This window comes from Pinus tabuliformis, chromosome 9, assembly GCF_031772625.1.
Source record: "Pinus tabuliformis cultivar Carrire ecotype Pingquan chromosome 9, CPIR1, whole genome shotgun sequence".
Classification (NCBI taxonomy): domain Eukaryota; kingdom Viridiplantae; phylum Streptophyta; class Pinopsida; order Pinales; family Pinaceae; genus Pinus; species Pinus tabuliformis.
Genome location: NC_142307.1, coordinates 131875631 through 131899653, shown reverse-complemented (window position 1 = coordinate 131899653; position 24023 = coordinate 131875631). Strand labels below are relative to the sequence as shown.

The 24023-nt window shown below is 38.4% G+C and overlaps 1 pseudogene; it reads right to left on the bottom strand.

Annotated features, from left to right (window-relative positions):
- Nucleotides 1-245: 245 nt before the first annotated feature.
- The window catches only part of LOC149147447 (pre-mRNA-processing-splicing factor 8A-like), a 63969-nt pseudogene continuing 40191 nt past the window's right edge, over nt 246-24023 (bottom strand).

Here is a 24023-nt window from a genome sequence, read left to right as displayed (position 1 = left end):
TGAGTTGGTATTCTAATTTTTATAAATAGTTTTACTTTTAGGTTTTTATGTTTGTGGCTATTTTGTGTGTTTATTTTTTGTTTGTTCCGTAGTAGCTATTACGCTTGCTTTCCTCTATCCTTCAAATTCTACGAGAGTACAAACTTTTGTGAATAGATTGCCGCCATTGTCATCACGTCACTGATCTGCAGATCCATTAATTATTTGTTTGATCCCAAGAAGAACCCCGACCATCTTTCGAAACCCTAACCGTGTTCATTCGCTGATATAAAGAGGGCCGCTAGCCCTAACCTCTCTTGTTCAGGGAGAGCATTGCTGCACTGTATAGAGAAGGATGCCTCAGCATAAATTACACATTAACTACCACGAAGCAGTATGAAAGTTTACGGGTTGTAGCTCGTTCTTATGCTGTAGCACTCGTAAAAAATAATTAATAGCACTCATTGTCTAATTCGTCGTCCGGTCAATTCCTCTGACTGTTTAGACAACTCCTATTTTTGTGACAACTTGTGACTCCAAGGGAAACTGCCAAGATTAAATTGTGGGGTTATGTGTCTGGTTTCCTCCACTGCAACGACTTCTGCCAATCGCATGCTTTATTGGGACCTCATTTTCATTGGGACCTCATTTATTTCTCTGTCAATCTAGAAAGCCGCATTCGAAGAGCTGTAGCCTACCTGTTATATGGTTTTGAGTTTTTTTCGGGTCATATTTTGGGGGTTATGTGTCTGGTTTCCTCCACTGCAACGACTTCTGCCAATCGCATGCTTTATTGGGACCTCATTTTCATTGGGACCTCATTTATTTCTCTGTCAATCTAGAAAGCCGCATTCGAAGAGCCGTAGCCTACCTGTTATATGGTTTTGAGTTTTTTTCGGGTCATATTTTGTGTTGAATTTGTTCAGAATTTGGATCTCGTGAATCACAAGGTGTGAACTTTCCATGATAATTTGAATATCATTGAATTTTTTTAGGATGTTGATCTGAAATCAAAAACAAAATTATTAGTGTTGAAAATATAATTTCAACTGCGATCGCCGACGATATCGCATCGGCAAAATGAAGTGAAGGAATTATAAAGGAGCCTTTGTGTTTGCGATAAGCGATCGCCGATATCGCATCGGCAAAGTCGAAGTGAAGAAATATAAAGAAGCTTTTGTGTTTCCGACGATCGCCGATATCGCATCGGCAAGTCGGCATATCGGCAGGTTGAAGCATAGGAGGCAGGCAGTGGCAGCGATATGAAATATCGCCGATGAGCGATCGCCGATATCGCATCGGCACATCGCTATCGGCAATATCATAGGGTCGGGGTCTTTGACATGAGTAAAGTTGCGATGCGATGGTGTGGACCCGATGGCTTCCCAAAACCAAATTGCATAATGTTTGAAATTCACCCGACGGCAAATATTAAATGTTGCGTGGAGTAAATCTAAGTTTTGGTTGACCATACGTCTTAATGAAATGTCATAGTGGTAGGTAAAATATTAAAGTTTTACATAGAGTTCGTAAGTTTTTTTATGAAAAGGTATGGGCGTATGTACTTATTACATAAATTCTGTATGGGATATGTGTATGTAATTTATTACTGTGTTGACTATTGTTTCTTGAATGGCACACGGGAGGTTTTAGCGTGAGTTCACAGTAGAGCAAAAAATCAGAGTGGTGAAGCGAAAACCATGTGTGGTTTTGCACAGCAGTGCATAAAGGAAATGGTGGAGCGATTTTTGTAAACCTGTGTTATGTTTTTATTTACAGCAGTAAACTTATGTAAACTTTTAATTACAGCAGTAAGTTGTTGTTCTTCACAGCAGTGAATATGAAAATGGTTTTACAGTGGTAAATCCCTCTCAGTAAAAGAGGATGAAGTTTGTATCGTTTTTAATGAATAGAAATCTCTTATGGTGAAATACTCTAGTTCTCTGAGTGAAATTTCTTTTAAGTCTTCTATGCACAAAAGATCCTGGAGCAAAGTAAAAACAGAGCATTGCCTCAGTGTGTTTAAAATATTGGTTTTTGGTATTTTCCCCATTTAAAGAAAAATATCCAACAGTGGTATCAGAGCAGGCTTAGGCTCTTGAAGGTGTTCAAGAAGCTGAAGGGAGAAGGTTGTTGCTGCAGCAAAACTTCTCAGGCAGACAGAAGACTCAGACATCAAAGGATTCAGGTATTTCTCAAAGATTTTTCTTTGTGTTGCTGCTGAAAGAAACAGTCAGTTTTTTTTTTAAATTCACAGTCAAGGAATGGCCAGCACAAGCACTGGTATGGGTTTGTTTAACACCCAACTCCCACAGTTTAATGGGAAGAACTATGACTACTGGTCAATAACTATGACAGCCCTGCTTGCTTCTCAAGATTTATGGGAAATAGTTGAAGATGGCTTTGAAGAACCAGCAGATGAAACTGAGTTCAATGCATTAACTCAGGGAGAGAAGGATCTGCTGAAGAACAATAGGAAGAAGGACTCAAAAGCCCGTGTGTTGTTGTATCTAGCAGTAGACCAGAGTATGTTTCCAAGGTTAGCAGCAGCTAAGACAGCCAATGAAGCATGGCAAACCCTCAAGACAGCCTATCAAGGCATGGAGAGAGTGAAGACAGCAAAACTACAATTGCTGAGAAAGGATTTTGAGAACTTGAACATGAAAGAGTCAGATAATATTGACTCATTCTTCACTCATGTGATTGGTGTAATCACACAAATGAGAACTCATGGAGAAACCATTGAAGACAGAAGAATTGTGGAGAAAATATTGAGGGTCTTACCCTCAAGGTTTGATGCCATAGTCACCACCATTGAAGAGACAAAGGATCTCTCAAGCTATTCAGTTGATGAGCTACATGCATCACTGATAACACATGAGCAGAGGTTGAGTAGGAATGAAAACTCATCTCTTGAGCAAGCCTTCAAGACCCAGATGTCCTTTGGAAGAGGCAGAGGTCAAGGCAGAGGAAACAAAAGAGGAAGAGGCAGAAGCCAGAACAGAGGTGGAAGGAACAACCCATCAAATGCACAAGGAAGAGGCAGCAATCCAAATCAGAACCAAGGTCAAGGCAGCAGCCAACAAAGACATCAACATCATGCTCAAGGACAAAGGTATGATAAATCTAATGTTCAATGCTATTATTGCAAAAAGTATGGACATTATGCTAGTGATTGCAGAATGAAACAACATGATATGAACAGCAGACAAAATGCAAATGTTACAAGAGAAAACAGCAGTCAAGACAATGTTCTGTTAGCTTGTAACATGGCTGAAACACATAGTGAGGACATATGGTTTTTAGACTCAGGTTGCAGCAACCATATGACCGGAAATATAGCCTTCTTTTCTGCTCTAGATAAAAATTTGAAATCAGAGGTCACACTAGGAACTGATAGTAAAGTGTCTGTTATGGGAAAAGGGGAGATAAAAATATTTACAAAACAAGGAGAAAGGAAAACCATAGCAGATGTCTACTATGTCCCCGGAATGAGATGTAATCTCTTGAGTGTTGGACAGCTTGTCCATAAGGGGTACAATGTTTTCTTTAAAAATGATGTGTGCACCATCATGGATATACCACCCAGCAAAAGATGCATTGCTGAAGTGAAGATGACAAGGAACAGGATGTTCCCTCTCAGGATCAGGGCAGATTTGAAAAACAAAGGTGAAATTGCAGCAGTCACCCAAGAGGCCTTCCAAAGCGTGCCAAAGGATGAAAATTGGTTGTGGCATTTGAGATTTGGACATCTCAATTTTGGAGGTCTAAATTTGTTGAGTAGAAAAGGAATGGTAAGAGGATTACCATTGATAGAGAAACCGGACAGCCTATGTGAAGGCTGTATTTTGGGCAAACAACATAGAGAAAGTTTTCCATCAGGGAAAAGCATAAGGGCAAAGGCACCCTTAGAGATTATCCACTCAGATTTGTGTGGACCAATGCAAGCACCATCATTAGCTGGCAGCCTATATTTCTTGACATTCATTGATGATTGTACAAGAAAAACTTGGATATATTTCCTTAAAAACAAAAGTGAAGTGTTTGAAAAATTCCAAAATTTCAAAGCACTTGTGGAGAACCAAAGCGGGATGCATATAAAAGTTTTGAGAACTGATAGAGGAGGTGAGTATATCTCCAAGGAATTCCTAAGATTCTGTAGAGAAAATGGAATTCATAAACAGTTTACAACTCGGTACACCCCACAGCAAAATGGAGTTGCTGAAAGGAAGAACATGACCATTATGGATATGGCAAGGAGCATGTTGAAGGCAAAGCATTTGCCAAATGAGTATTGGGCTGAAGCTGTACATTGTGCAGTTTATATATTGAACAGGTGTCCTACAAAAGCAGTCATGAACAAGGTGCCAGAAGAGGCATGGAGTGGGAGAAAGCAAGGAGTCACCCACATGAGAGTTTTTGGGTGTGTGGCCTATGCACACATTCTGGATCAGCTAAGGAGGAAGTTGGACAGCAAAGGGGAGAAATGTCTTTTCATTGGATACAGTGATGAATCCAAAGCCTACAGACTGTACATTCCATCTACCAAGAAGTTCTTTGTCAGCAGGGATGTTCAATTCATTGAAGAGGAAGCTTGGGATGGAAGTATAGAGAAAACAGTGAATGTCAAGAACTGTTTGTCTCATGATGAAGATGAAGAGGAAGTGGCCGAAGTACATCCCCAAACAGCAGCGCCAACTCAAGGACAGCAAGGTACACCATTGAGGATAAATGAGAGTGCTTCTCCAAGCACACCACAAGGAGGAAATTCAAGTGCATCTTCAAGCACTTGCACACCAAGTGAAAGAGGTAAGAAATTTAGAAATCTAAGTGACATTTATGAAGAAGGAATGAATTCCTTATTTGCCTTGTATTGCCATGTTGATGATCCTATTCATTTCGAGGAAGCAATCAAAGATATGAAATGGATAGAAGCTATGGATGAGGAGATGAATGCCATAGAGAGAAACAAAACATGGGATTTGATTGAGTTACCAAAAGGCAAAGAAGTCATTGGTGTGAAATGGGTCTACAAGACCAAGAGCAATGCTGAAGGCAAGATTGAAAGGCATAAAGCAAGGCTGGTTGTTAAAGGCTACAAGCAGCAGTATGGAAGAGATTATGAGGAGACTTTCACCCCGGTTGCAAGAATGGAAACCGTGAGAGCAGTGCTGTCCATAGCAGCACAAAACAAATGGAAAGTCTACCAAATGGATGTGAAATCAGCATTCCTAAATGGAGTGTTAATGGAAGAGGTCTATGTGGAACAACCTCTCGGATATGAGAAGAAAGGTGAAGAGCACAAAGTGTGCAAATTGAAGAAAGCTCTTTATGGGCTGAAGCAAGCGCCAAGAGCATGGTACAGCAGGATAGACTCTTATCTATTAGATAATGAATTTGACAAATGTGAAGGAGAACCCACAGTCTACATCAAGGAAAAGGATGGTGAAATTTTAATTGTTGTCTTGTATGTAGATGATGTTATTTTCATTGGAAATGATATTTATCTTATTGAGAATTTTAAATCAGTCATGAAGGATGAATTTGAAATGACTGACATGGGTTTGTTGAGATACTTCTTAGGCATAGAAGTAGATCAAAATGAAAAAGGGATTTTTATATCTCAAGCAAGATATGTAAATCAAATTTTGAGCAGATTTAAGATGGAAGAATGCAAGGCAGCAATCACTCCCACAGTGATGGGATTAAAGCTCAGCAAAGAGGACAGCAGCAAGAACTTTGATCCTAGCTTGTATAAAAGCATTGTGGGCAGCCTTATGTATTTAACAGCAACTAGGCCTGATTTAATGTATGCTGTTAGTTTAATTTCCAGGTTCATGGAGAGGCCAAAGGAGGCACATTGGCAGGCAGCAAAGAGAATTTTGAGGTATGTCAAGGGTACCAAAATGTTTGGCATATTATATAGCGTCTCAGAAAGTTCAGATTTAATTGGTTACACTGATAGCGATTGGGCTGGAAGTGTAGATGATCGGAAGAGCACTTCCGGTTATGTTTTTCATATGGGTTCAGGAGCCATTTCATGGGCTTCTAAGAAGCAGTCCATTGTAGCATTGTCTACAGCAGAGGCTGAATATGTGGCAGCTACAGTAGCAGCATGTCAAGCAGTGTGGATGAGAAGAATGTTGAGAAGCTTAGGCCAAGAGCAGGCAAAAGCGACAGTCATCTTTTGTGACAATAGCTCAGCTATCGCATTGTCAAAGAATTCAGTGTTTCACAAAAGAACGAAACACATTGATACAAGGTTTCACTACATCAGAGAATTGGTAAGCAATGGAGAAATCAGTTTACAACATTGCAGTACTCAGAAACAGGTAGCAGACATTTTGACAAAGCCATTGGATCAGAAGAGCTTTGAATTTTTGAGGAAGTGTTTGGGTATGATTGAATGCCCGACAGTTGAAATTAAAGGGGAGTGTTGAAAATATAATTTCAACTGCGATCGCCGATATCGCATCGGCAAAATGAAGTGAAGGAATTATAAAGGAGCCTTTGTGTTTGCGATAAGCGATCGCCGATATCGCATCGGCAAAGTCGAAGTGAAGAAATATAAAGAAGCTTTTGTGTTTCCGACGAGCGATCGCCGATATCGCATCGGCAAGTCGGCATATCGACAGGTTGAAGCATAGGAGGCAGGCAGTGGCAGCGATATGAAATATCGCCGATGAGCGATCGCCGATATCGCATCGGCACATCGCTATCGGCAATATCATAGGGTCGGGGTCTTTGACATGAGTAAAGTTGCGATGCGATGGTGTGGACCCGATGGCTTCCCAAAACCAAATTGCATAATGTTTGAAATTCACCCGACGGCAAATATTAAATGTTGCGTGCAGTAAATCTAAGTTTTGGTTGACCATACGTCTTAATGAAATGTCATAGTGGTAGGTAAAATATTAAAGTTTTACATAGAGTTCGTAAGTTTTTTTATGAAAAGGTATGGGCGTATGTACTTATTACATAAATTCTGTATGGGATATGTGTATGTAATTTATTACTGTGTTGACTATTGTTTCTTGAATGGCACACGGGAGGTTTTAGCGTGAGTTCACAGTAGAGCAAAAAATCAGAGTGGTGAAGCGAAAACCATGTGTGGTTTTGCACAGCAGTGCATAAAGGAAATGGTGGAGCGATTTTTGTAAACCTGTGTTATGTTTTTATTTACAGCAGTAAACTTATGTAAACTTTTAATTACAGCAGTAAGTTGTTGTTCTTCACAGCAGTGAATATGAAAATGGTTTTACAGTGGTAAATCCCTCTCAGTAAAAGAGGATGAAGTTTGTATCGTTTTTAATGAATAGAAATCTCTTATGGTGAAATACTCTAGTTCTCTGAGTGAAATTTCTTTTAAGTCTTCTATGCACAAAAGATCCTGGAGCAAAGTAAAAATAGAGCATTGCCTCAGTGTGTTTAAAATATTGGTTTTTGGTATTTTCCCCATTTAAAGAAAAATATCCAACAATTAGGCCCAATTTCCTCCCAACTATTTTAGTTAGACAACGCCTTTCAAATAAATCTACGCTAAAAGCGAGAAAATGCTCTCTATTTTTAGTCCAAAATCTTCTAAATTACCATTTATACCCCGTTAGGAACCGTTTGTGAGAAGCATTTATGTCTTGGTTTGTAGACATAGTTACGCATTAGCTCATCTGAACTCTTTTTTCAAAAGAAAAATACGCTTTCTATTATATAATAAAAGAGAGTATATATGCTTGGTTTTTGTTCATGTAAGGACTCTGGACACCACATATCTCCACAATGGTATGATATTGTCCACTTTGGGCCTAAGCCCTCATGGATTTGCTTTTGGACTTACCCCAAAAGGCCTCATACCGATGGAGATATTTGTCCATCCTTATATATCGATGATCCTCCCCACCTCTAGTCAATGTGGGACTTTGGTCATATACCCAACAATCATCCCCTCGAACAAAGGACCATCGAGCCTCCCCTCAAACGATTATCCATCCGTCCACTCTCTACCAACCAGGATTCTCCGCTCCAATGCGTTGGAAGCACACACCTTACATGGAGCACCACCTACCTCGAGAGCTTGCTCTATCCCAGGTCATCTCCTCTTCACTGTGTTGAGACCAGGACACGCCCATGAAGAATCCGAAGCACACCGCCTATCTAACCGAGCTCATCCACGGATCCCATCGTGATATTACCGGGGCCCACCACCTTCGTTCGGTATTCTGAGGATTCATCCACTTGGCTAACTTTGGGGAATGGCTTTGATACCACTTGTAAGGACTCTGGACACCACATATCTCCACAATGGTATGATATTGTCCACTTTGGGCCTAAGTCCTCATGGATTTGCTTTTGGACTTACCCCAAAAGGCCTCATACCAATGGAGATATTTGTCCATCCTTATATATCCATGATCCTCCCCACCTCTAGTCAATGTGGGACTTTGGTCGTATACCCAACAGTTCATCCATAGCTCATCTGAACTCTAACGATGGAAGGTGTTGGATTTGCCTCTTCTGCTGCCTCCCTTGTGTTTATGATGTGCATGCATATATTTTTTAACAATATACACGCACTACAAAATCATAGCACACCATCGTCGATGAGTTCTCGTTATTGTGATGTGTGCTTGGTTCTTGTTCATCCATAGCTCATCTAAACTCTAACAATGGAATGTGTTGGATTTGCCTCTTCTGCTGCCTCCCTTGTGTTTATGATGTGCATGCATATATTTTTTAACAATATACATGCACTACAAAATCATAGCACATGATCGTCGATGAGTTCTCGTTATTGTGATGTGTGCTTATAGGAGTGTAATTACTCTAGATTTAGTGTTTCAGTGGCTAAATGTGGTTTGCGTCCTAGGGACTGAGGTTGTTATTAGGTATTTGAGTTTGGCTTGGCATTCAGTGTAAGGTCTATTTCTTCTTGGGTGTATGATTTGTGATTTGTTTATAGCGAAGCTCACCAATTGTTCTGGGTTGGGTTTGGTAAATGGTATCTACGCTTTGGGACAGGGTAGTGTCTTAGTTATAGGGTATAATTTGATGTACTCAATGGTAAATGGGGTTGAGTCTTTGGATGATACAAAGTTTTCTATCTCTCTGCTATGTAGGTCTTCATCCAAAATCAGTTTATTTGTTTTTGTAACAAAATCATTTGTTGGTATCCGAGTTTCCAAAAAGTAGGTTAGAGTTAGTCTTTGTGCCCTTTTGCAGGTAGAAGCAATCTTTATAGGGAAATCTAAGAACCCTCTTGTGACTCTGTGATGCCTCCTAGGCAGAGGGGGAGGAGAAGGAGGGGAGAAGAAGGTGAAGAGATACAATATCTCTTGGAATTGTTAGAAGACATGTGAGGTTGGGTACCGAACCTTGGTCACACTAGGGGAAGGTGTAAAAAATACTTGAGCTGAGTGCCTCCCATTGGAAAATGAAGACCCTTCTTTCTTAGAGACAACTAGGTGGAAACATATAACTCTATAGAATATGTGAAGGGAATGTCCCATGAACATGAGGTTTTCCATTGACAAGATAGAGGCCTAGTTGATCCATGAGGAAATCCACATAGCTTGTGATTTAGAGAGGGGATAACAACCAACATCTCATGTTCGGAGAATGATTAGTATGTGTGAAAGGCATAGGGTGAATTTTGGGTCTCTCTTGTTGGTTTTGAGGTGGTCTGTGAAAGGCCTTATGGAATTATTCTTAAGTGTTGATGATGACAACTTAGATGGTTTGTGGCCACATATTCTCAAGTTTTATTTTATGGCTTCAAGCTTCAACCTTCAGAATTGTTTTTTCTCTATGGGGCATTATAGGGAAGATGCACGTTGATTATAGCAAAGTTTTGGGTGAAGGGCAAGTAAATGGGTTGGTATGGTGGGTGACTCCTTCTATTGGTGTTGGGGGTTTTCCTCCTTACTTTCCATTGTCTTTGAGGGTTTTAGTCTTTACTTTCCATTGTCTTTTCTGCCATGGTGTGAGGACCACATTTTTTTGTTCTTTTATGTGATGGCTTTGTTGGGCCTATAATCCAGGCACTTGTCTTTGTCGTGTGAGCTTGTGTTAATGTTTGTAATGTTTATGGTGATTTTGTGGTCTATATTGGTAGTGTGGTTTATGTTCTGCTCCACTTAGTAGATACAACTTCTATAGGGTGCAAGAGGTTGAGATAGGATTTCCTCCCTCTGGAAGAAGTCATGTTGCCTATGATGTATTTATGTTTCTGAAAATAATATGAAGTTTATATATATATAGAGAGAGAGAGAGAGAGAGAGAGAGAGTTATTTTTGTTATTTAAAATACACTTTTGAATGCATAAATGGATTGAACCTAGTGAAAAAACTCTAAGAGACTCCACATTCACAAATCAAACAACTTAAACTTATAATCTTTGAAAAATTTTATTAGATTTTGAGTAAAATTGACCAAAAAAATTCGCTGGAAAAAAACTATTTCATCTATTAATTAAACTACACATTATTTTAATAATAAAATATAACATTTACTATTAAATTAAATTATTAATATCTAATTGATAATATTATTAAAAATATTATTAAAAAATATGTTTTTTAATGAGAAATTTATTTATCTCTTTTTTATTCATCATAATATAAAATTTTATTAGAATAAATTATATATATATATATATCATGGTTACCGTTTATTAAATAAAAATATTCTATAAATTTAATATTATTGTTATTTTCTTTTTTACGCGGTCTAAATTTTTTGAAGATAACATTTAATATAATGGACAGACAACTCTGCCCTACTGTGAATGACCACTTTCCCAGGAAGGAGCCCACTGTGAATGATCACTTTTCCAACTTCAGGCTTCGTAAATCTCACTCATTATGAACATCCTCTCTCCGGCCTTCCAGAATATTGAAAAGGGAAGGGGATGGGTTCATGGCAACATTCCAGGAAGGAGCCCTACTGTGAATGATCACTTTTCCAACGTCAGGCTTGGTAAATCACATGCTCTCTCCGGCCTCACATGTTCAGCGTGTGAACACAGCGTACATCTTTGTATAAATGACAAATAACATTAAAATCATTAGTTTTAAAATGGGAAAATAATCTATTAGGTTTATGCTGATTTTTAATTTGTCAATTTTCCAACTTTGACTGCGATAAGTCACAGAATATGTCGCCTTAGGAGTTTGAGAAGATTGAAGATGGAACATGAAACATATGGGTTCAGCGTATGAAGACAGGTAAATCCTAGTATATATCTTTGTACCTGGAAACCATTGGTTTAGTCCCAAAACCAAAATAATGGAAGGTTTCGAAATAGTGATCGAAAACAGTGTGACAATTTTGACTCCATCTTTATTAAAAAAAAAATCAAAATATTAATATTTCATTAATTGTGAGTTTAAACCATATATTTTTATGCTACTATTGGGCTATACAAACATTTAATAACATTTTATATAATTTATAATTTTTTTAAATTTATACTTAACTTTATTAATAATATATAAATAAAAATAATATTAACTTTAATTACTAACTAATTTTAATATGATGTAAACCCTTAGGGGTAGTTAGATAGTTGATCAGTCTCATATGAAGTCTTTGTGAAGTATGTGGCTAGAGGTTCAAACCCTTATGATTAGTTGTATGGGTTGTGTGTTGGGGCATGCATGGATTCACTTAAAGGTAGAGTGGGAATGAACTCATGGACCCATGTGAGGAGAGGACCCACTTGTCAATTCCTCTAAATCCAAAAAAAATACAATATGATATAAATATTATAACATAATATAATATATCTAATTGATTATCATCACCATAGATTCATGTTAAGCCCATATTTATCAAGCATTGAGATGGATCAAACCTCTTTTGGTGCAAAATCTCTATTAAAGTGCAAAACATGAAGAAATGTTTGCAAAAAGATTCGATACCTCTTGATACTTAATAGATCTAGCCTTGGATTAGGTTATATATATATATATATATATATATATATATATATATCAACTTCATGCCCAACATTGAATGAATTACACATCTCCTTCATTTTGAGCAACACACTAATAAAATGTTTTAATGCAAGATTTTTTTTATTTTCATTTGCTTTATATATAATATATATATAGTTGACTATTTATTTCCCACGTTGATCAAGATGAATATCAATATTCACTGAACTATTCTAGTGTGGCAACAGTTCTTTATGTTCTTGGCACTTTTTCTATGACTTTTGAGCCCCAAACTTCTCGTGTTGTTTAGAGGTCCTAAATGATTTGTTTTGGAAATTCGAGGGAATAATTTGCCCCAATCAAAAGTTGTAGTTCTTGAATAGTTATTTCCAATGAGCTATCATCCATTTTAAATGGATGTTGTATGGGAAAGTTGCACCCTCAGGAAGTTGATGTACCAACTAACCACCTCAGGGCATGCAAACCATTTAGCATTTCATGTTTTAAGGTTAGGTTTTTGGACCTATAAAATTTTCTCTTTATTCTAAAAGGTCTTTTCGCCTTTTCTAATAGATTTTTCAAATGCCTAAAGCCACCATCTCTCTCTCTATTGAGAGATAGTAGCTACCACCATTCTAGCTAGTGTTTGTTCTACAATATTCTGCTATTTCATTTGTTATTAGAAGTTGAGTTTCCACCATATTATTGTAATCTCTACTATCTTTCTTTGTGTTTGTTCCACTTACTTTCTCGCATTTCATTTCATTCATTATAAAACCCAAATCAATGGTATGAGAGCAATATGCTCCTTTTAGTTTTAGTGCATGTCTTCAATGATGTCAAGGTAGAGAGAGTTGGGTCTTGAGCTAGTTTCACTTGAGAACAATCACTCTCACCAAACCACACAACCTCCCATGGTGGAAGAAAAGAGAGATGATGGACAATTTCTCCCAAACCCTTTGATAATTGTCAACAGTGGTCAACACACCTTCAACAATAATTTTTTTTGGAGGTGTCAAACCCTTCAAGTTATAATTTAATATCGATATCCCCTTATTTGAAGGCCAAATAGATGTAGAACCTTTAGACAAGTGGTTAAATTTGTTAGAGGGATACTACTCTATCCAATTTTTTTTCTTTTTCTTCTTTTTTGAAAATTAAAAGATCACCTTCACGCTACTAAAAGTCTCTCTCCATCTCAAATATTGGTGGGAAGGTCACCTTTACCTCCCTTGTAACCCTTGGATTACCCTGATGACTCTTTGACTGCCATATGACCTTTTGACTCCTTCATAACCTTTCACATTCTATAAGTGACACTTTCACTTCCACTTTACATTACATTTATCATATATTTAAAATTACATAATCATATCCACAAATGATGTGACAAATGATGACTCATATAATATCTTGACATGACACTTTGAGAAGACATAACATGGCATTGATGACATAGACTCAATGATAATGTGGAAACATCAAGGAATTATTTATTTTGCTATCTGTGTGCCTTTTTGAAAGATGGTACATACTTCTCTTCCTCTTTCATAAGGCTTGAATATAGGGAGTTTCCATTGTGGTCTTGATCTTTAGCTACTATCACAATCTAGTGTCCCTACATCTTCTCATTCAATGATCAAATTTTTTGTACAACTGCAAATATGTCTTCTAGCAATGTCTCTTTCCTCTTCCCATTCATCATCATCCTGTCATGAAAAGATATAGTACCTACAACTGAAAAATGCTCATGAAAATATGACATCAATCTCAAAAACTCCTTGTCTAACATGCTTCATGAAAATCACTAATTAAGCTAGAACTGGGTGTTGGACTGAGATGCAGGCTCACGGATTGTGCAGTGTGCAATTCCATAGGTCAGGAGTGTAGGACTGAGGCTTGAGACTGTGCAATGCATAGTTATGGAGGCCTGGGTAGGATGACTATGCAATCGAGGAGATCAATGATAAATTCTTGAGCCTTGAAGTTTCCAAATCCACAGTATCAAAGAGAGATAAGTCTAGGGATTGTGTAATTATGTAGTTCAAGGAGGAAGGATGACAACTTAAGGCTTTCCATTGTGTATTGCATAGACAAAGATTGAATGGGAGGATGAACTGCATAGTTGTGGAGGTCAAGGGGCTAGGGTTGAGAACTGAGACTGTGCAATGCATAGTCCTTGGAAGTAGGGTTTGAGATTGAGGGTTGACACTGTGTAGTGAGTAGTTCTAGGGGGTTGAGTAAAGTAAAGTTAATTGGTTAAGAACTTTCCATAATTTGACTGAGTGTGGGATTAGTGAGGTAGAAGTGAAACTAGGAATGAACTTATGAATGATCACACACACTCAGAACAATTGATGACATAACATTGAACGCTCAATACACAAGGACAACATGATCCCTTCAATGCGATGACAATACAACAACCACCTCCAAATGCGACACTTAAGATACACTTTGTGACGACAATGGCGAGACTTTTTCAACAGTGAATAAAACTTTAGAAATGGGTATACTACATGTTTATATGATAAGTAGGACCCATCGGTATCAAAATTATTCATTGAGATGAAACATAACTCCGTGTATGCGATGTGCGACACTTCCCATCCCAAAAGAAAACACTTTCGTTTTCCTCCAAAAGGGACTTGAAAACTTACATAATACACATGGAATGGCTCTTACTACTCGAAATGACATCATGCAAGGTCAAAGTAGGCTTTGAAATATGGATATAGGCCAAATTTTGGAGGGTGTTGTAGCATCGACAATAGGGGTATTCACTACTATTCTAGCTTTTGGATGTAGGATGAGTATTATACTTTCCTTGGAAGGGTGTCACCTAGGGATACTATTATTTCCTTGTGGATAGTAGCTAGAACTAGGTGTACACTTCTCCTTATTTTTCATTGGGGAAGGTTGGAGCCTTAGAAGGAGATGTGTGGGGATACATTCCTTGGTATGAGGTCTAGAGGGTATTGGAGAGTATTGAGGGAAATTAGATCTCCTAAAGCCATATGGCTCTAAGAATTCCTATTTGGCTTGTTCTACAATCCTATATGGGTAGTATTGAGAGTAAGGGATTGTGGGTATAAAGAAGGATGTTTTGAAACCAACTCACAAAAAGATAGAAAAGATAGATGAACGCCTTAGAAATCAGCCTCTTCGAGGGGGCAACCTCCTTTACATTACACAAATGAACAATTCTTGGATGATGCAAATAACAAGACCTCCTTTCTATATATAGGAGCCTAAGGGGTCATAATATAATCAAAGTCGACATAACAATAATAATGCAAGGGCACAATAATAACACTAGTGGGCTTCTATGGGGCACAATAGTAACAATATGGGGACTACACGGGTACAACAATATAATAAGGGGGTTGTACTAATAACAATAAGGGGTTACACTAGTAGTATAGGGGCCTAACATGCCCCTGTCCTTCAAAAAGTGTTGTCCTTAATGCTTTAGTAGTTCTTGATGTTAAATATAAAATTCTTGTTACCCATGTGGAATCTTCAGCAGGTAAGTTCTTCCATTTGATGAGATACTCTAAAATTGATCGATTTTGTAGCTGTTGGGTTCTTGTTTCTATGACTGCTCTAGGTTCCAATATGATTTTCCTTCCTCTTCAAGCTTTGGCAATATTGTTTGAATTGGGGTCTTCTGCAACTTTTGAATAAGTGGCCACACTTCTTCGTCCTTCTTCCATTCATCCCTTGCTTCGTTTATCTAATCTGGTTGGATAATAGAAATACCACAAAAAAATGCTTCCACATCGTCATCCTTTCTTGAGAGTGCATCTGCAACAAAATTTTTCTTCCCTTTTCTATAAATGATATCAAAGTCATAACCCAACATATTTGTGACCCATTTTTTCTGTTCTTATAAAGATAATATTTGTTCTAAAAAGTATTTAAGACTATCATGATCCATTTTTACCTTGAAGTGTCTTCCCATTGGGTAAGGTTGCCATTTCTTTAGTGCATGTAGCATTGCCAACATTTCCTTCCCATAAATAGCTTGCTTGAGATGTAGTCGTAAAAATACGCAATCACCTACATCAAAACATTTTTCACTACGATGTTGATCTACCTGTTGTTTCATTCGATTCTGCACCAAATTGGCATTATCCTTTAAAAGTTGAACAAATTGTTGTTGATGCTCAATGTGATCTTTCACTGCTTGAACCTTTTTCTTCTTGATATGTCCTTCTATCTTTAGAGTTTGAGGAGTGGTAATTTCTTCCAATGCTTTATAAGATATGGTCAGATTCATTTCTTGATGCTCGATGTGATCTTTCACTTCTTGAACATTGATCCAAAAATGCATCCTGGATAAACCTCTAAGTCTAAAAGACTTCATATAAGAGGGAAAAGGTGCCAAATGGCATAAATCCTTTGTAAATCAAAGAAAAATGAAAGTCGCAGGCTGCTCTCAGAAATAGTCTCATTGCAGAGACCTCCTCATTTTGAATCTAACACAACTTGAATGGGTGAAAAAGGACTTTAGATGAAGGAGTTATCATAAACAGAAGTTCCCCTTTTGTTCTTTAGGAAAGAGGCTAAAAACAGGAGAAAACAACAACAAAAAGTGAGCCTATCGTAGGTCCAAGAGGCAGTGAACAGGAACCATCAGATCTAGCTGATCAACGGTCCAGGTTCAATCGACAATCGCAATTGGCGGTGGCAGTCGGTTGGCAGTAGAAAGAATAACATGCAATTGGACCAGGCCAATGCGATACCACGATTGCTGATATCGGCAGATCGTAATTGATGATACCATAAGGAAAAGGCCCCAGGCCAATGCGATAGTGCGAATGCGATCACTGATATTGTCGGATTGCTAGTGGCGATCCCAAAAGGGAAGGACCCCTGGCCATTCAACTTGCGACTGTGATTGGAATCGGACCTGAAAGGGTTCCCGAAATATAAATGAATAATATCTCAAATTTGCCATAAGGCCATTTTTGTGGGAATTTTCAATGTTTTAGTGTATTTTTAAATACAAAGGGGAAAACCATGGAGCAAGCATTGCGACATGTGATGTCAACTTACTAGCAAACCTGATAGGAAAATAAGGTGCAGTTACGAAACTTTGAAGTCCAGAACTATGTTTTCTGTGAACTTTCCTGTGTTTTACAGCGTTCTCTGTGTAAACACAGAGCGACTATTTATGAAGCATTCAAAGAGTCGGTCACTCCTTTCATTTTGAAATAGGTGGAATTCATCCTCGAGGGTGTTTAGCAATGATTTCCAACACTCAAGAAGGGATTCAAGCAGACCCAAATAGGAAGATGAAGAGCTCGAGAGGGAAATGAATCAACAACACCATTTTGGCTTAAAAGCCATGAATGTCAAAGGTAGAGGGGTTGTTGTTGAGGGATGTTGAGTTGTAGTTGGTTGCTATTTGAGGGTTTGCTGCTGAAGGAGAAGCCAAAGTAGCAAGCTAAGGCAAAAAGAGGCAGCGTAGAAGCCAAAGAGGCAGTGCAGAAGTAGAAACACAGCCAAGGGAGTCACTTGGAGTTCAAGTGAAAAACCTAGAGAGATGTAAACAACCAGAGGGTAGAAAGAAGCCAGAGCTGAAGAGCCAATGAACTAGAGCCAGAGCCAAAGAGTTAGAGCCAATAGCCAGAACTAAGATCCAAAGAGCCAGAGTCAGAGGCAAGAGCCAGAACCAAGAGCCAGAGCCAAGAGTAAGAGCTCCAAGAGCGAGGGGATGAAATGGTGTCTGAACCCATTATTTTTGTGTAAAACAATAGGAGTTGGGCCAAGAGCTTGTAAAAAAGACTTAGACCATAATCCCAGAGAGCATAGTTGAGTTAACTAGAGCTCACGGAGACGTAGCCCAAGAGTTGTGGGTGAACTCCAAATTAATATTGTTGTTCATGTGTCTGCTTTATTGCTGCATTGTCTCTGCTGCCTTATTCACTGTTATATGAATTTATATATATGTTTAAGCAGATTTACATATCAGTTGAAACAACAGATTTTAAAGCACATAAACGGCCAACAATAAATATAAGCATGTGCTTATATTTTCAAGCATTTCTTAATTTTTGCATTGGTTAATCAATAAGACTTGGGAATATTCAAGCTTTGGAAGTGGGAGAGGTTCTTGTAAGTAGGACAAGAAGCCTAAGAGCCCCATTTTCAGATCAGGTGGTATCGGTGCTTAGGATTGATTAACCCCACCTTCAAAGAAGGTAATATCAGAATGCTTGATTGACAAAGCAAAGATTACTTGTCTGAAAGGTGTTTAAACAATCAGAGGTTGATTTTGTGCTTGTTGCAGACTGAATATTTTTTGATTTTGCAGAGGTGAAGAGAAAGCTCAGTCCAGTAAAGATAAGAAGAAAGAAGAAGTCATTGGCATAATGACAACTTCTACAAGTGGGTCCTCAAATTCTGCTTGCTTCACAAGATTCTTTGATGAAGACATGAAGAAAGAATTTGATCCAGGTGGATGTTGGTGGCCACCCACCTATCCCATTTGGATCCCCACAACTGTCTCTTTCAGTCTTTTTAGTTTCCTAAATTGTAGCACAATTTACTATTTTTAGCTGTTTTTCGGGTCCTGAACTTCCGAAGCCGTTTTGAGGCCATAAACGACGTCTTTTGGGAAATCAGAGGCAACATGGGTCCATGGACTGATGTTGCCATTCCAAAGTGGTAGTGCTCGGATAGATCTTTCTAACGAGCTATTGTAACGTCAAATGGAGATCGTATGCCAAAGTTACGACCCCGGGAAATTGATGTACCAATTTACCCAAACAGGGCCCACAATTTGGCGTTTCATCTTCTAGGGTTAGATTTCGGAATGTTAAGGGTTTTACATTGTTTCTCAATAATAAATAGGCCTTTGAGCCTCATTGTAACACAATTCAGAATAGTTCAGAGGCATGTAGCCGCCACATCTCTTCTCAGAGATAAGCTACCATTGCCCTAGCTGGTTTATTTCTATTTTTGTTTGTAAGCATATTTCAGTATTTTACAGTAATGAAATGAAGTATTATTTCCACTGCATATCTGTCTTTATGGTTATCTCTGTGTTTTATTGCGTTTCTGTTTAAATCCGGATCAGAATTGTCCACCATGCTGGATATGGTGAGAGAAATGTATGAGGATTGAAGGAAGAGCAGCATGCTTAGAAAGTTGCTGAATTCCATGAAGGAAGAGAAGCATATGCTTTCTTACAAATTGCAAGAAATGGAGAGGCAACTTCGTATTGCACATATGGACCTGAAAAGGATGCATGAGTTAGAAACACAACTCTTTGTTGCCCAAGAAACCTTAGTCAAGTATCAGCTTAAAGAAGAGGTAAGCCATTCTAGTTTGTCTTCAAATTCTTCTGAGAATGCTTGTATTGGTTCTTTTGAAAAAAATACTAAAGGCATAGGTTCCAAGCTAATTTCCAAGATGGGCTATGAAGGAAAGGGCTTGGGAAAGCATGCTCAAAGTATTGAGGAACCAATAATGGTTGAGGAAAGGCCTATGTATTTGGGTCTTAGATAGTTCCAAAGTTGCATTGAATGACGTTGAAACAGTCCTAAGAAGGAGTTTCAATTCATGTCATCTACCTCAAAAATGTGAAGGTTGTATTCAAGAGGAATGCAATGGCTTGAAACATCATTTGCAGGATGTAGGTTTTCAGAAGCACACACTTGAACCAGAGAGTTGGGGAGACTCCAACAACCTTGAAGAGATTGATGGTGTTCCATAGGGAGCCATTTCTTCATTTGCTTCACCTCCTCATCAAGGCGATAAAGGTGAAAGAGAAAGGTATAAATCTGGTTCTAAACATTTTCCTTTTGATTGTGCAAAGCATGATAAATTTCCGCATATGCATGGGAAAAGAATTACATGTTCATTTTTTGGTTTGGATAACCATGATGTTTCCAGATGTTGGAAGAGAATGACCACATACAGGAAGCAGAAGAAGGAAAAGAAGCAAGAAACCAAAGGTCCATTGGACAAGGCAAATCATGATGTCAATAGGATGCATATGTAGTGCACTTACTACCATAATAAAGGACATCTCGCTACAAAATTTTGGACTCTGAATCCAGCAATGCTTCCACCAAAGCTGAAGAAAGTGGAAAGAGAAGAGGTAGAAATGGAAGTGAAGATTCCATGAATGGTGTGTCTCAGAATGATTCACATGATGATGTTGATGTGTAGATGAAGGTAGTACCTTTGAAAGGGATTGGTAAGGAAGGATTAGAGTTCTTATTCGATTGAGATTGAATGTCTATTGATGCATCTACATTACATTTCATTTCAACTTCAAAAGTACAGTGTGCTTAAGTGAAAGTTGAAGGATGAAACACATGCATAAGCATGAGATGCATGAACACAGGGATGTTGATGATTTCCTTGTTTTTGAACATGTATGTGTAAATTAACTTGCAGGGTTGATTGCTTTGACATGCATGTGATGCCATGTTGACTTGGGAGAAGTTAACTTGGTCTCCAAATGGAGATAATGGTGAAGTGTTTCATTTATTGAAAAAGAGTCCTAATGGTCTTTTTATACATGCTTGACTTGAAGGGTCATTTGTTTAAAGGCATGTTTTGTGGGCTTGCTATCTAGTCCATTATTTGTAAGTAGATGTAAGACATGGAGGTGGTCAAAAGTTGTGAAATATGTATCTTTTGTTGAAGCAGGATTTAGTCCATCTAGTTGTTGTCTGTATGCCTGTTTTTGTTAACAGTTGTTGTTGGAAGCCTTCCAAATAGGTACAAATGAAAGTTTTGTGGAGCAGATGTACTTCACATTTGTTTGAGCCACCTTGGATCAATGATCAAGGAAAAGAAGTTCAAACCACCTTCTATGACCAATTCAACAGAAGCTCTGCAGGAAGGCAAGGAGGAAGATAGTTCTTCCCAGGAAGACTAGCCCATCCAAGGGAAGTGGTCAGAAAATATTGGTGCAGAGGCACTATGCAAAGGCAAGTGTAGCGAGACTGAAAGAAGAGGGTGAGTCACTCTCATTTACTGTTCAGATAAATATATCAATCTTTTGGAGACCAAAAGTTCTCTTAGTGGGAAGGCGTGATCCAAAAATGGATCCTGGATAAACCTCTAAGTCTAAAAGACTTCATATAAGAGGTAAAAGGTGCCAAATGGCACAAACCCTTTGTAAATCAAAGGAAAATCAAAGTTGTAGGCTACTCTAAAAAATAGTCTCATTGCAAAGATCTCCTCATTCTGAATCTAACGCAACTTGAATGGGTGAAAACGAACTTCAGATGAAGGAGTTATCATAAACATAAGTTCCCCTTTCATTCTTTGGGAAAGAGACTAAAAACATGAGAAAACAACAAAAAAAGTGAGCCTATTGGAGGTCCAAGAGGCAGTGAACAGGAACCATCATATCTGGCGATCAACGGCCCAGATCCAATCGGCAATCGCAATCGGCGTGTAGTCGGAAGCATAACATGCGATGGGACCGGGCCAATGCAATACCGTGATCGCCGATAGTGGCGGATTGCAATCGGCGATACGACGAGGCAAAGGCCCCAGGCCGATGTGATAGTACAACTACAATCATTGATATCGGTGGATCACTGTCAGTAATCCCAAAAGGGAAGGACCCCGGGTTGTGCGACTTGTAACTGCAATCAGAACCGGACCCAAAAGGGTTCCAAAATATAAATGAATAATATGTCAAATATGCCATAAGGCTGTTTTTGTGGGAATTTGCAGTGTTTTAAGGTATTTTTAAATACAAGGGGTAAAACCATGGAGCAGAAATTATGACATGCGATGGCGACTTAAAAGTAGACCCGATAGGAAAATAAGGCGCATTTATGAAGCTTTGAAGTCTGGAACTGTGTTTTCTACGGACTTTCCTATGTTTTACAATGTTATTTGTGTAAACACAGAGCGACTGTCTCTGAAGGATTAAAAGTGTCGGTGGCTCCTTCCATTGTGAAATAGGTGGCCTTCATCCCCGAGGGCATTTATAAATGATTGCTAATGCTCAAAGAAGGGATTTGAGTGGACCAAAACAGGAAGACGAAGAGCCCGAGAGGGAAATGAATCAATAACACCATTTTGGCTTAAAAGCCATGAGTGTCAAACATAGCGCGGTTGTTGTTGAGTGCTACTGAGTCATAGTTGGTTGATGTTTGACGGTTTGCTACTAAAGGGGAAGCCAAAGTAGGAAGCTAAGGTAGAAAGAGGCAGCACAGAAGCCAAAGAGGCAGTGCATAAGCCAAAGAGGCAGTGTAGAAGCTAAAGAGGTGGCGTAGAAGCAGAAACACAGCCAAGGGAGTCACTTGGAGTTCAAGTGAAAAACCAAGAGAGTTGTAAACAACTAGAGGGCAGAAAGAAGCCAGAGCTAAAGAGCCAAAGAGCCAAAGAGTTAGAGCCAACAGCCACAACGAAGAGCCAAAGAGCCAGAGTTAGAGTGAAGAGCTAGAACCAAGAGCTAGAACCAAGAGCTAGAGCCAATAGCCAGAGCTTCAAGAGCCTAGGGATGAAATGGTGTCTGATCCCGCTGTTTTGTGTAAAACAGCAAGAGTTGGGCCAAGAGCTTGTAAAAAAGACTTAAACCATAATCCCAGAGAGCCTAGTTGAGTTAACTAGAGCTCACGGAGACGTAGCCCAAAAGTTGTGGCTGAACTCCAAATTAATATTATTGTTCATGTGTCTGCTTTATTGCTGCATTGTCTCTGCTGCCTTATTCACTATTATATGCATTTATATATATGTTTAAGCACATTTACATATCAGTTAAAACAACAGATTTTAAAGCACATAAACAGCCAACAATAAATATAAGGATGTGCCTATATTTTCAAGCATTTCTTAATTTCTGCATTGGTTAATCAATAAGACTTGGGAATATTCAAGCTTTGGAAGTGGGAGAGGTTCTTGTAAGTAAGACAAGAAGCCTAAGAGCCCCATTTTCAGATCAAACATTTTTCTTCTTGATATGTCCTTCTATCTTAATAGTTTGAGGAGTGGTAATTCCAGCCAATGCATTACAAGATATGGTTGGATTCATTTCTTCTTTCTCGATGTGATCTTTCACTTCTTGAACCTTTTTCTTCTTGATATGTCCTTCTATCTTGAGAGTTTGAGGAGTGGTAATTCTTGCCAATGCTTTACAATATATGGTCGGATTCATTTCTTCTTTCTTTGGGATTGGTTCCTGGTGTATATCCTCTTCTTTTGATGTTTCTTGATCCTTTTCTTCCTCCTCTTCATAATCTATGTAAAATAATTTCTTCTTAGCACACTTATGACCTTTAGTGCATTTGCTATCATAATTGTAACAAAGCCCTTTTTCTCTTTTTTCTTCCAATTGTTGTTGTGTCACCCTTGTAGGTTGTGGAAGGCTAGGAGAAACAACACTTCCATGTTTATAGTTGTGAGGGGTAGAATTCCTTGTTTCCTTAATTTTGGTTTCCACTTTTCTTGCCAACTTGAATGCCTTCTCCAATGAATCAGGTTCCCAAAGACGAACCTCATGTTGAATGTTATCCTTTAAAGTCCCTATGGAGACATCAATCCTCTACTTCTCTGGAATATCATTTTCCCTTATATTCAATTTTTGAAAGTCCTCAATGTGCTCTGCCATTAAACACTTTTGTTTGAGATTTATCAATTGGCTAAAGAAGGTGTTTCTCTTTGTATCCTCATAATGTGCTATCATTTCCTCCATGAAAATTGACCACGTGACAAGTGGTTTACGAGAACAAAGCCCTTTATACCATAAAAATTGATTCAGTTATAAATAATTAGATGCAATACATACCTTTTGTAATAGTGGTACACCATATAGATCAAAATATTTCTCCATCTGTAGTATCCAATTTACTGGATCCTTGCCATCAAGCTTCCTCATCTCGCTTTTTCTTGATTTTAGGAGCTCGATCTTGAAATGATTGCAACTCTGTAATTTCGGATCTTCTAGTTCTATAATTAATATTTGCACTATTCCTCTATGTCCTCTTCCCAATGCCACCAGTCTGATCGAAATTGGATTCTCCAAGAAAGATTTATGCACAATCTCCCAAGATGATCTGATTATACCCCTTTTCAGAATAACAAACTTGTATGATGTTCCACGTGTCACTGTTTTGACCTTTGGATCTA